This window comes from Urocitellus parryii, assembly GCF_045843805.1.
Source record: "Urocitellus parryii isolate mUroPar1 chromosome 16 unlocalized genomic scaffold, mUroPar1.hap1 SUPER_16_unloc_3, whole genome shotgun sequence".
Classification (NCBI taxonomy): domain Eukaryota; kingdom Metazoa; phylum Chordata; class Mammalia; order Rodentia; family Sciuridae; genus Urocitellus; species Urocitellus parryii.
The window spans coordinates 193150-208411 of NW_027551781.1; positions in this window are offsets into that span (position 1 = coordinate 193150).

The window sequence follows — 15262 nt, forward strand, 5'->3', positions numbered from 1 at the left end:
AGGAATTTCTGTATATCAGTGACAAAGCCTCAAGAAGGAAATAAGAAAATCTACCCCATTTACAGTAACTTCAAAAAAAAAACATAAGATACTTGGGAATCAACTTAACAAAAGATGTGAAAGATCTATACAAGGAAACCTACAGAACCCTAACAAATGAAATCAAAGAAGACCTTAGAAGATGGAAAGATCTACCTTACTCTTGCATAGGCAGAATTAATATTATCAAAACGACCATACAACCAAAAGCACTATACTGATTTAATGCAATTCTGATCAAAACCCCAATGACATTTCTCATAGAAATAGAAAAAGCAATCATGAAGTTCATCTGGAAAAATAAGAATCCCAGAATAGCTAAAGAAATTATACGCAGGAAGAGCAAAGCAGATGGGTGGTATCACTATTCCAGACCTTAAAATATAGTACAGAGCAATATTAACAAAAACAGCATGGTATTGACACTAAAACAGGCCGGTAGACCAATGGTACAGAATAGAGGACACATAGACTCACTCACAAAATTACAATTATCTTACATTAGACAAAGGTGCCAAGAACATGCATTGGAGAAAAGATAGCTTCTTCAACAAATGGTGCTGTGAAAACTGGATATCCATTTTCAAAAAAAAGGAAAATAAAACCCTATCTCTCACCATGCACAAAACTCAACTCAATGTGGATAAAGGACGTACAATTTAAACCAGAGACTCTGCATCTAATAGAAGAAAAAGGAGGCCAAAATCTTCATCACATGGGGCTAGGCCGCCCCAACTTCCCTAATAAGATGCCTATAGCACAAGAATTAAAACCAAGAATCAACAAATGGGATGGATTCAAACTAAAAACTTTCTTCTCAGAAAAAAAAAAATCTGAGGTGAACAGACAGCCTACATCCTGGGAGTAGATTTTTATCCCTCACACATCAGATAGAGAACTAATATCTAGTATATAAAGAAATCAAAATGCTAAGCATCAAAAAAACCAGTAATCCAATCAACAAATTGGCCAAGAACCTGAACAGACACTTTTCAGAAAATTATGTAGAATCAATCAATAAATATTTTTTTAAAAAGTTCATCATCTCTTGCAATTAGAGAAATGCAAATAAAAATCAATCTAAGATATCATCTCACTCCAGTCAGAATGGCAGCTATCATAAAGACAAACAACAAGTGTTGGCAAATGTGGGGGAAAAGGCACACTCATACACTGCTGGTTGGACTGCAAATTGGTGCAGACAACATGGAAAACTCTACAGAGATTCCTTCGAAATCTGGGAATGAAAACACCATTGCACCCAGCTATTCCTCTTCTCGGACTATTCTAGAAGGACTTAAAAACAGCACACTACAGGGTCACAGCCATGTCAATGTTTATGGCAGCACAATGCAGAATAGCAAACTGTGGGGCCAAACCAGATGCCCTTCAGTGAATGAATGGATAAAAATAATGGGGCATATATACAATATGCAATTTTACTCAGCAGTAATAAAATCATGGCAATTGCACGTAAATGTATGGTATTGGAGAAGTGAAGTTAGGCAAACCCAAAAAATAAATGTTAAATGGTTTCTCTGATATAAGGAGGCTGACTATAGTGGGGTAGGGAGGGGGAGTATGGGAGGAATAGATGAATTCTACATAGGGCAGAGGGGTTGGAGGGGAGGGGAAGAGGCAGGGGATTAGCAATGATTGTGGAATGTGATGACACCATTATCCAAAGCACATGTATGACGACACAAATTGGTGCCAACATACCTTACATACAACCAGTGATATGAAAAATTGTGATTATATATATATATATATATATATATATATATATATGTGTGTGTGTGTGTGTGTGTGTGTATTAAGACTTGTATTGCAGGAAGAAATGAGCACATATATAATGGCATAAATTAGCATGAGTATAGTTTCTATACAGAGATACGAAAAATTGTGCTCTATGTGTGTAATAAGAATTGTAATGCATTCCACTGTTGTCATGTATTTAAAAAAATAAATAAAATTATTAAAAAGAAAGGTATTGAAACCCATTGTGGACACTATAAGCCTACATGGCTATATATCTCAAAACACAGAGCTGGAAAGGAAGATGCATGAACAACATGAGAAACCAAGAAAGAATGTGCACAAAACAAAGATGCTACATTATTAGAATCCATGGTCAGAATAGCAGGATAAATGAGATGAGGTATATAATTTTCTGTAAATTAAAGGATGATATGAGAGCAAATACAGGCAACAAAGGAACATTTTGATAAAGAGCTACATAAGCAAATACAGAGAGCAAAAGATTCCTTCAATAAGGAGATAGAGATTTTGATAAAAAACAACAGAACCTTGAAATGAAGGAAACAGTAAACCAAATTAAGAACTCAATAGGAAGCATCTCCAACAGAACAGATCACTTGGAAGACAGAAGCTCTGAGATTGAAGGCAAAATATATAATCTTGAAAATATAATGTTGACCCCAGTGAAGATGGTAAGAAACCATGAGCAGAAGATTCAAGAATTGTGAGATAATATGAAAAGACCAAATTTAACAACTATTGGGATAGATGAAGGCATAGAGGTCTAAACTACAGAAATGGACAATCTATTCAATGAAATAATACCAGAAATTTCCAAACATGTAGGGTGAATCGGGAAATCAAATACAAGGATCATATAGGACACAAAATGAACAAGATCACTACAGGTCGATAGGAACGCAAATCATTATGAAAACGCCTTACATACAGGAGAAGCAGAGCATTCCAAAAGCCACAAGAGAAAGGAATCAAATTACATATGGGGAAAACCAATTAGGATCTCTGATTTCTGAACTAAGACCCTGAAATCTACAAGATCCTGCAACAATATAAACCTAGCTCTGAAAGAAATGGATGCCAACCAAGAATCATACCCAGCAAAATTAAATTTTGATTAGCAATTAGATTTCAATTCAGATGTTATTTTATGACAAAATAAAAAACTTCCAGCATACACAAAATTAAAATAATTTACAACGAGAAACCTGCACTACAGAACATCCTTGGCAAAATATTCCATGAGGAGAAACTGAACAAGAATAAAAAAATCAGAAAAGGGTAGTATCACTCTAAAGGAAAAACCTATCAAAGAGAAACTGACTTAGTTAAATACCAAAAATAAACAAAAATAACTGGGAATACAAATTTTGTCTCAATAATAACCCTGAAAGTTTACTTCCAACTCAGCAATCAAAAGACAGGCAGATTGGATTAAAAAAGACCAACAATATGCAGCCTCCAAGAGACTTATATCATAGGAAAAGACACCCACAGACTGAATGTGACAGGTTGGAAAAAAATATATCTCTCAGGCTGGGGCTGGGGCTCAGTGGTAGAACACTGGCCTAGCACATGTGAGACCCTGTATTCGATCCTCAGCACCACATAAAACTAAATAATAAAGGTATTGTGTCCATATACAAAAAATAAATATTAAAACACATACGACCACTCACATGAAATGTGCAGGCAAGCAGGGATTTAGATTCTTATATCAAATAATGTGGACTTCAAGTGAAAGTTAATCAAAAGGGATAAAGAAGGACACTACATACTGCCTAAAGGAACCATACACCAACAAGACAGAACAATTGTAAATATACACACCCTCAAAACAATGGAGCATCTATGTTCAAACAGACTCTTCTCAAGTTTAAGGGCCAAGTAGACCACAAGACAATAATTCTGGGTGACTTTAACACACCTCTTTTACCACTGGATTGATCTTCCAAACAATATCCAGACAGAAACTATAGAACTCAATAATACAATCAATCACTTAGATTTAACTGACATACATAGACTATTTCATCCTTCAACAGGCGAAGGCACTTTCTTCTCAGCAACAAATGGATCCTTCTCTAAAATAGAGTTCTTTTTTGGCATGACATATGGTCTAAGCAATACAGAAAAGTAAAGATACTACCCTGCATTCTCTCAGATCATAATGGAATGAAATTAGGAATCAATAGTAAAAATAGAGCTACTCCTATACCTGGAGAATAAATAATATGCTAGTGAATGAACAATGGGTTGTAGAAAACATCAAAGAGGAGATTTAAAAATTCTTAGAGGTGAATGAGGACACAGATACAACAAATCAAAATATCTGGGACACTATGAAGGCATTACTAACAGAAAAGTTCATTGCTTGGAGTTCATTCCTTAAAAAAATTGAAAGTCAAATAAATGACCTAAAATTAAATCTCAAAGCCCTAGGAAAAACAATTAATTAACACCTAAAGCAGTAAAGGACAGAAAATAATTAAAATCAGAGCTGATATCAATGAAATTGGAACAAAAGAAGCAAATGAAAATTGACAAAGTGACTGGGAATGGAACCACCATTTGACCCAGCTATCCCACTCCCTGGTCTATAACCAAAGGACTTAAAAACAGCATACTACAAGGACACAGTCACAATGTTTTTAGCAGCACAATTCACAAGAGTTAAACTGTGGAGCCAACATAGATGCACTTCATTGGATGAATGGATAAAGAAAAAGTGGCATTTGTACACAATAGAATATTACTCAGCAATAAAAGAAAATGAAATCATGGCATTTGCATACTTATATACAAAAATATGAAAAATTGTGCTCCATGTGAAATAAGAATTATAATGCATTCCACTGACGTCATGTATTTAAAAAAAATAATAAAAACCATAAAAAATCATGATCTAAAAAACATCTAGGGAAAGTAAAGAAAGAAAAAGAAAGCAAAAAAGAAAGAAAGAAATTAACTAATTGAGATGGGATGCATTTCGTACTACATACCTGATATATCCAGTGGTCTGGAGGCTGAGGCAGGGGGATCAAAATTGTGAAGTTTACCCTAGCAAACGAGTAAAATCCTGCCTAAATTTAAAAATACATAGGCCGTAGCAATTTTAAAAAATTAAGAAAAAAATAAATTTTTTAAATAAAAATTTTAAAAGTACTGAGGATAGTGTTCAGTAATAGGACACCCTGGTTCCAATCCCCAGTTTCCCAAAAGGAAAAAAATAACGAACAAAAGAACTTTTCAAAGTTACAGAAAAAATATTTTAAAATTTATACATTGTATATATAAAAACAAAAATTCTATTCCTCAAATGACTCCATTAAAGAGAACAAGGAGAAGTGACAGATGAAAGAAACCAATTGCCTCACCTTTAACCAAACTCTTCTAAGAAAGGAGAACAGAGACTACAAAAGAAACGCAGGCAACAGCCATGAACAGCCCCTTTAAATAGCAGGTATCTAAATGTCCCTTCATCACAAAGCAATCAACGTCTTTAGAAAGGAGGGACTGTACCATAAAGTCACATTGAACACAAATGGAGACAGTGTTGAAGAACATGTGGGATTATCATGAAGGTCCACAGAAACAGATGTGGACCCCAGAGCACCTGTTCACATGGGGACACAGCACACTCCTCCAGAGCCGAGACCCAGGGTCTGGTGAAAGAGGATGTCCATTTGGGAATAAATATAAACTATGGAAAATAACCATTTATGGAAGTCAGCCACATTTTGTTTGCCATACTGCATACAGTTTGACAAATACTATGAAACACTGTGTCAGTTCTATATAGCTGTCACATAAATGTCACATTTCACATATAATCATACTTAAATAGTACATCTGCAGAATTTGAAAAAAAATACAAATACAGACCAGCACATAACAGACTGAATTACACGTCCTGGGTATAGATGATAGGACTCCTCATTATAAAGAGGACAGATTCCCTCAGGTTCATCTATGACAACACCCCATCAAAATTTCACCATGATTTCCTTTTCATTGAAGAAGGGACCAAACCAAACAGTTTGAAACTTCTCCTGGAAGGTTCAATTGATATGAAATTACCCAAGAATTCTAAAATCTAAGAGCAAAAGCAGTAGCTATCATTACCAGGCAATAATGCATATTATAAAATTATCATATTGCTGTAATTTGAGGACCAAGAAATCCACAATGCAGAAATTTCATAGATGACTCCGTATGTATGTAAATGTCAATTTTATTCTGAAGTGCAATTAAAAGGCCTAGCTAAATGCAACCATCTCCAGCAGAGGTTTTGATGTGAATGAACAAGGCAACACAACGTGAAGGGTGGTGTGGGAACTGGAGGCCCAGAGCACTGGTAGGGCTTGGGTCCAGAATGTGCGTGGTACTGGATTACACTCCAGCATCCCAAAGAAGCACATATACAGTAGGTTTATGTTTTATAATTATACCAGAATAGGAGGCTCCTGGATTCCCTTCACACATGGATACACCAAAAAAACACCTACTTCTGTTTTGTGTCCCTGTTAAATAAAGTTATACTCGACTGAGAGACCTATGCATTAGATCACTCAGAAAATCTCTACCATCCAAAGGGCAGGCAAAGTTGGGGGACACGTGGGCATTAGTCCTGCCTTGAGCAATGTGCCACATAACTGGGACAGAATACCAAAATCCAGTGTCACCCAGAGTAGAGGAAAACTTATTGGCGTCACAAATGGAGCACATGGGACACAAAATGACTTGTAGCTGGAAACAGAATTTGGTGCTCATAGAAGAAAGAGCTGGATATACACAAGTATCAGGATGAGAGAAAGGGGGTGATTTTCGATGGCTGTGGAGGGTCATGAGCTTTATTCATGGGACAATGCAGAAGGGGAGAGAGATCAAGGGTCCCAGTTTATCCCTACAAGGGATTTGCAACATGATCTGCAAACTGTGGTTGCTAACAGTTGAGCTCCTCCCTAGCCAGTCCCTAAGGGTAGACAGGACAAATGCAGTCCACCCAGCAGCCCTGCCTGAGCCCTCACCCCCTTACCTCAATAATAACTCCAGTCCTGACCAGTTCTTTCTGGAAGAAGGATGTCCAGGCACTCAGGGTCCCAATATTTTTCCCATTCCATGGACTCCATCCTAACCCACCAAGCTTTGGGAGCAGTGGCAACTGTGCATGTGCATATCTCAGAAAGCAGGGGCTTCACATTAGTGTGCAAGCACTTCCCTGGACTATGGTCTCCCCTCCCAGGAGTGAAGCAAAAGCTGTCAAAAGCACAGCTCCCTGTTTCTTTCTAGAATAGGCTCACACCACCTTCTTGCAGTGAGCACAGGCAACCTGGGTTCTAACCAATTGCATCAGGAATTCAGCCCCCAGCCAATAGGAGAACTTCTCAGTCTGAGTGCAGCTGTGCAAAAGGCTCCTATCAAACAGTCAAAGGAACCAGTCCTCCAATGACATGGATATGGAGAAAGAGACCTGCTCACATGGGGCTAGAATATAAGCTCATTGCAGACATTTTTGAAAACAGCATGGAGTTCTTTAAAAGCTAACAAAACAACAACAATTCTGGATGCATTCCCAGAGGAACTTGAACCAGTGTGTTAATATATGATTGCATGACCATCACTGTTCCAGGATCCACAGGAGCCAGGATGAGGGAACTTCTGAAGTGGCTCTGGCTAAGGAGACTCCTCCCAGCTGCAGGGCCATCACCTACTCCCCTGAGAAACTACTTCCCTTAAATGCACTTGCTCATAGGTCAACAGGTGTCTGATATGTACCAGATGCTCAGGAGACCTCAGATGTTCCAGGTGTGGGATCCTCATGTCAGGCAGAGCCAAAAGAGGACCAGGAAAATATCACAGAGGGCATGAGACCCCTAGGACATGAAGTCCACAGGGGGGACACTCAGCCCAAAGACATTCTGAAAAGGTGTCTGGCCTGGCAGAGGAAGGGAGAATACACATGCACAAATGCACACACACACAAACACACACACATACACACACACGCACACACTTTTTCAAATGTCAAGTGGTTTTTGGTGTACTTTTCTCTCATGTGAAATGCTCATAAACAGAAAACAAAACCTTTGCTTCTTATTTTATTACATTGGGGAGGAAAAACTGTCACTGGAAATGGGAACAGGGGACTGGAATTTGAGGAATTCATTGATACATGTGTACAGGTTTCATCTGGGAGACGGGGTTTTGGATATGATACTTTGCTTCCTTACATTTAGAACATTCAGGGGGACCCAGGCAGGAGGGCCACACCTGTAATCCCAGCTACTCTGGAGGCTGAGGCCCAAGTTCAAGCCCAGACTCAGCCTCTCTCAAGATAAATGATAAAAATTACGAGGGATGTAGCTTTGTGGGAAAGGACCTCTGCGTTCAATCCACTATGCTCCCCATGCCCCCTCAAAAAGAAAGAAAACTTCAGGAGGGAGAAAACCCTGAGACCCCTGCAGATCCCAGCCGGCTTGGGTAGGAAAAGGGCCCACAGAGTGGTCATTCTCATGGTCCCAGCCCTCTGAAATCCAGCACAGAAGAGACTTGAGCTGCCAATTTGTACAGGAGATACCCATGTGTTTAATAATGAGAATAAAAGAATCCAACATCTTTAGAAACCCGAGAAATGTAAACTAAAACCCTATCAGAGAGAAAATGAAATAGTATCAATGAAGATAGGAAACCATAGAATTCTAATAAACTTAAGGAGTTTAAGTGCTTCTTAACTATTTGTGGAAACTGTTTTGCCATTAAAGACACTTGATAATCCCCAACCGGAGTGCACTTACTCAAATCAGTTCACAGGATAATACATTAATAAAAACGGGATATTCAGATTAAAAAATGGTATAAAATACCATGGGTAAGTTTTACACGGTGCCATATGCATGTGGTATTATGTATAACTCGAATGCACTAATAAACAATCCAGCATGCTTTACTCTTAATGGAAGCATTCAGTCCTAAAATTCATCTACAAAGTTAAATATATGTAAACTTAGCCAAGAAACTTTTGAATTATATGAACAAAAAATTATAAGAGAAAAAAAATGTTATTACCCAACATGTGCATTGGGAAGCTGTACTGATACAATTGTCATCGAGGAATCACGACGTCAACAGTGTCCACCCAGGAACCCATGTGGAAGTGAAAATCATACACTTAATTGCAACGGAAAAGTCATTATCAATTAAACCATAACAAGGCCAACCTCAGCAACATAGCTAGACCAGAGGGCAGAATAAAAACTAAAAACTACCAGGGACATGGCTGAGTGGTAAAGCACCCTTCTGTTAACTACCAAACAAACAAAGAAACAAAAACATTAAAACAAACTCCACAAAACTAGCTCAGGAATAAGCGAGGTCCCTGTACACGGCAGCTCCTCTCCTGCAGGTGTTTAGGGATTTGATTTTTTTTTATTATTATTATTTTTTATTTTGGGGTACAGGGCATGGAACTCATTGGCCCTCGACCACTGAGCTCCATACCAAGCCCTATTTTGCATTTTATTTAGAGGCAGGGTCACACTGAGTCTCTAAGTGCCTCGCCAACTTTATGAGGTTAGCCTGGACCTCCCAATCCTCCAGCATAATCCGCCCTCCCCCAGCCTCTGGGATGACAGTTGTGCACCATCAGGAGGCTTGGAAATTGGATTCTCCCAGTGGTCCCACCTGTCAATCACCACAGCCCAGGAAGATGCCAGGCAGCAGCGCTCAATTGCCACATAGGACCTGACCAGGGGCTGAGGTTGCCCCCAAGGGATGGGGAGGCCGCAAGGGGTCTCCACCATTGTCATGCTCCCCACCCGGCTGGCCAGGGGGACTGAGTGGCGCTGTCCCCAATGGGTTCAGGCCTGTGTATGCAGAAAGTGCCCTGAGTCAGGGTCAGCCAGCTCAGGTTCCCACTACAGCCTGTCCTGCCAGACAGCCTCTTTGCCCCTCCTCCCTCCTGAGCCTTTCATTCCAGGCATCAGGTGCCACTGCACACTCACCATCTCCTGGTGCCCAGCAACCAAGCCTACTCTGGAGAGCTTCAGCCTCTGCATGGCAGGGCCACTCGGGATCCCGGCCACAAAGCAAAGCCTGGAGTCCAACTGCAGGAGTCCTGGAACCGCGGACTCCAGAGAAATAAATCCCAAACTGCACGCGGAGGCTTGCCCCCTGCTCACTGGCTGCGCTCAGGATTGGACAGCGCTCAGCACCGTGGCTTCTGATTGGACAGGGCATCAGTCAATCTCCGCTCTCCCCCCCCCCAACTCCAGCCAAGTGACAGCGGGCTGGTATCTGCTCCAGGCAAGGAGGATGCCAGACTGGCAGGGTTTGGGTGCAGCTTTTTTCTTTTTTCTATTCCTTTTGAGGTCTGACCATTGGGTTAGGGTCAGGGAAGTTCTGTTGGGTTTTGATGTTAGGAAGTTGAAGTCATTTCTTGAATGTTTCATCACCTGGACCTCCTCCTATTATAAGACCACCCAAAGCATCTTTGGGAGGCTGACTTGTCCTCTGTTTATATGTGCAAAATTCTCCAAGTAGAACTGGCCTTTCGCCCAGTAGGAACTGCACAGTGCGTCATGGCCAGCGCTGGTGGAGGCTCACTGGGGGCCTGGCAGACGCCCTACAGGAGTTTACCACCCAGTTGGCAGCCTGAGAGCTCATGTTCCTCCAGCTGAGTTGAGTTCTATCTGGAGCCCATTTTGAGGCTGGAGAATGGGTAAGGCTATCAACACAGAATAGACCCCCAGAGAACAGACCTGGGTAAACCCCAGCTGCACCAGGGCTCCTGCACTCTCTGGTGAACTGGGGGTTAAATTCAGAGGCCTCAGCCTCTGAGCCCCTTCCCCAGCCCTAGCTTGAAGTTTATTTAGAGACAGGGTCTCCCTGAGTTGCTTAGCACCTTGCTTTGGCTGAGGCTGGCTTTGAATCTGCCATCCCTCTGCCTCAGCCTCCCTAGCCTCTGGAATGACAGGCATGTGCCACTTTTTTTTTTTTTTTTTTTTTTTTTTTTTTTTTTTTTTTTTTTTTTTTTTTTTTTTTACCTCCGGTGGCCACAGGATAACAGCTTTACACAGATCAAGGCCACCCTGGGTCCTGTCAGTCCCCTGGATCCCAGGAAATGGGATCCTGCCTCCTCCTAAAACCAGAGACACCCTGCCCAGGTGCACATCCTTAGTATCAGCTGAATACTCTGCACTTGACAAGAAAAAACAAACAACAAAAAAGACAGACCCTACCTGCTTGTCTTGATGCACACAAAGTCAATGTGTTTCCAAAGACAGCTCTGGTCTTGTCCCCCCAATTCAGTGGTAAAAAAGTCACATAATACAGAGAAGACTTCTCGTTAAGAGGGGCTCAAGGGTCTCTCTCTTTAAGGAAAAATAATTTGGGTTTGATTGGGAGTCCAGGAAAGACAACTCCAGGTTTTCCTAATTTGGTAAATAACTCCATAGACTCCAATGCACCCGGCTCCTCTCTGCCTTTGTTAACCATAGAGGCCTCGAGATTACCTGCCCCCAGGGACCCCTGCACCTGCAGATGAACTGGGGGGGGGTCCTATCTTCTCCATGCAGCGCCCTGAACCTCCACCATCTCACAGACTCCAACACCTTTGGCAGCATCCAATAAGGGAGCGGTTTAGTAAATTCTGGAATGTACCTAAAGACATTTCCTTATCTGGCTAAGATGCTATCAAGTTGGATCCATGGTCCTTTTAAGTACTTTTTTATCTTTTTTCTGTTTTATTCATCCTTTTTCGTTATACATGAACATAAAGTCAATTTGATAAAATTATCCAAACATAAAATATACCTATATACCTTATTCTCCTTAGTACCCCATTTGTGTGGGTGTGCAGGATGGGTCAATTCACTTAGGTATTTTCATATATTTAAATAGAAACATTATGGTTGATTCATGCTACTGACTTTCCTGTTCTTGTCTCCCCTCCCTTCCTGTTGTTCCCCTTTGTCTAATCTACTGAACTTCTCTTTGTGCCCCCCCCCCATTCCTTGTGATGTAGATATCACATATCAGGGAAAACATGTGACTTTTGGATTGGGGAAATTGCCTTATTTTACTTTAGAATGATAATCCCCACATCCATTCATTTACTGGCCAATGTTATGAAGTCATTCTTTTTTAAAGCTGAGTAATATTCCACAATTTAAATATACCACAATTCCTTTATCTACTCATCTGTTGATGGGCATTTATGCTGGCTCCATAGCTTAGCTATTGTGAGTTGTGCTATCATAAATATTGATGTGGCTGTGTCCCTGTAGTATGCTGATTTTATCCTCTTTATGCTGATGAGTGGGATGACTGAGTCAGATGGTGGTTCCAGTCTGAGTTTCTTAAGGAATTTCCAACCTGCTTTCCAGAGGGGTTGCACCAACCTGTAGTTTCTGTAACAAGGTGTGAGCATTCCCTGTCCCCCACATCCTCACCATTTATTGTTACTGTATTCTTGATAATTGCCATTCTGACTGGAGTGAAAGAGAAGCTCAGTGCAGTTTTAATTTGCATTTGACCTAATTGCTAGATACATTGCCTTTTCAGTATTTATTTTTTAAAATATTTTTTCTAGTTGGAGTCGAATCCAATACCTTTATTCTATCCATTTACTTTTCTGTGGTGTTGAAGATGGAACCCAGGGCATCACACGTGCTAGGCAAGCACTCGATGGCTGAGCCCCAGCACCAGTCCCCATCTTCAGTATTTTTACTTTTGCTTCACAGTAACAGCAGTCCAGGTATTTGGGGGACCAGTTTTGCTGCATTTTTGAAATGGGAACATTTCCAAGGCACATGCCCAGGATTCCAGGGATGAGCAGTACCCGGTTGTCTGGCCCATGATGAGAAGATTATGTGGGTGAGAAGAAGGAAAGAGCCAGGGACACCTTGGGACCAGAACCCCTCCTTCCCCCATGAGGGATATTATTCTTGCTGTTAGTTTTCTTAAACAAAATTAGAAATTTTTCTAAGCTACCAGTGCCAGTAGATATAGGTCCCTAGATGGAGCTCAGATTTGCCTTGAGAGGCAAGGAAAAGTGAATAACCAACCCAGTGGTTCCAATAACCAACAAGCTAGACCTTCGGCTCCTTGGGGGCAAAATACTGGGTTTTACCCAATAATTAACAACCCAACAGCACCCGACACCCAATTAACAGGGAATGGAGAATTGGATCAGTGGGTGTGGGGGTCTGTGGGTGGCCAGTTGCAGGAGCTTGCCTCTGGGTGCATTCCTTGCATCTGGGAGGTTTGTCTACACCAATGAGATAAACAAAGTGGCAAGAAAACTGGGGAAACCCTCTGCAATATTCTAGCCAGGAAAATTCATGAGCACTTTAAAAGCATCTTAATGTTCACACTGGGTCAAATGTGCCTCAATCCGAATGAAACCATTTGAAAAGAGCTGGCAACATGAAAAGTTTCTGAAATCTGGTGGTTTGTGGATCACTGCAAATCCATATGAGTCCATGGCTAAATACATAAGTAAAAAGATAAATCTAATAATGAGCATTTTCCTAAGACTTCTGTCCTGAAAACACTCCCCTATGTGCTTTGATAACTAAATGATCATTTAATCATTCCTCTAGAAACTTTTGAGGTCCATAAAGAACTGTGGAACACGTCTGGTTGGGACAGCAAAGCTGGGATACCAAGAAGAAAGTTACTCTTAACCTCAATGGAAAAGATTCATATATCACCAAAACGCAGGAATGCCCACAAAATATTTGAAATTAAACACAAGGGACTTTGGTTTGGGATCAGTGACAGAGCACCTGCCTAGCACCTGTGAGGCACTGGGTTCAATCCTCAGCACCACATTAAATAGAAATATATAAAATAAAGGTATACTGTCCAACTAAAAACTATGTTTAAAAATAAAGATCAGATTTATATTAAAAAAACGCAATGCAGCATTTCTCCTAGACCAGCTTCCTGTACCCCCAAATACGAGCATGATGTGAGCAAGGTTAGAAAAATGGGTGAGAAATTACAGAAGCCTGCTGTGGCCCCATCCCTAGTCTAGCCCCACTTAAATGTCCCTCTCCAAATAGCAACACGTCAGACCACGTATTTGCTGTCTCTCTCTTTAGGGCTTTCTCACATTTTTTTCCTTTCTTCTTGTGGTGCTGGGGATTGAACCTGGGACCTTGTGCATGCAGGGCAAGCACTCTACCTACTTCACTGAATTCCCGGCTCCTCACGTTCTTTCCTGAATGTGTATCTGCTTTTCTAAATAGGTGTATACATGCGCCTGACAAATAAAGTTGTTTTCTGCCATGAAAAAAAAGGAACCTACTTTTTCTGAGCTGACGTCTCTCACTCTCCCTGGAGTCCATTCCCATTACACAACCTCACACAGCCAGAGTCAGACTTGAGCTTTGGAATTGTGTGGGTTTTTTTAATGTTTGGGGTGTGATATCACATATATCACTGGAGGATGATAACCAGCAGCTATGCACTTTTTTAATAAGCAAAGGACATGGTTTGGTATCACATGTCTGTAAGGCCAGGCATTTCAGAGGCTGCTTCAGGAGGATCTCAATTCGGAGGCCACAGTTGGCCTCTTAGCAAGACCCTGCCTCAAAATAATATATTCAAAGTTCTGATATTGGGTGAGTCTTCATGAACAATGAAGGGTCAGAATTCCTGTTTCAACAGTCTCCAAATGTCAGAATTCCCATTTCAACAGTCTCCCTTTAGGATGCTGTGTGTAGGTGTGTGACTGTTACCTTCCAACAGGACCTAGAGCAGTTGCTGGTGTCTACCTGTATTAATAAATAGATCAAATGAAGTGAGTAAATAAGTAAAGCAATCAAAGATCTGACACAGTAGCTGGTTGTGATCCCAGGGAGATGGAGGTTATATTGTGTTTCTTGGCTCTTGTGTTCTTGCAAGAGAGGATTTTAGATAATACATAAAATGTAATCAAAGTAGAGCAAAGCTTATTGGGCCAGAAATCACTATCAAGAAATGGGGAGGAAAACAGTGAGGCTTCTCTGACATGTCAAGGCCTCACAACCCTTTAATTCTGAAGTTTATGGGAGATGCTGTGGGTGATTCCAGAATTCTGCCCATGGACCAATTCCTACTCTTAACTGGCAGTAGGATGACATTGTGTTTGTAGGTTCCTACTCCACATGGTCTTGTCCATAGACACCAAAGCAAAACCCGAGTGTGTGTGTGGGTGTGTTTGTGAATTTTACTATAGTAAATTTTTTTTTATGGCAGCTATTATGAAAACAAACAACAGCAAGTGTTGGCAAGGATGTGTGGAAGAAGCACACTCATACACTGCTGGTGGGACTGGAAATTGGTGCAGCCAATATGGAAAGCAGTATGAAGATACCTTGGAAATCTGAGAATGGAACCACCATTTTACACAGCTATCCTGTGGAGCCAACCTAGATGCCCTTCAGTGGATGAATGG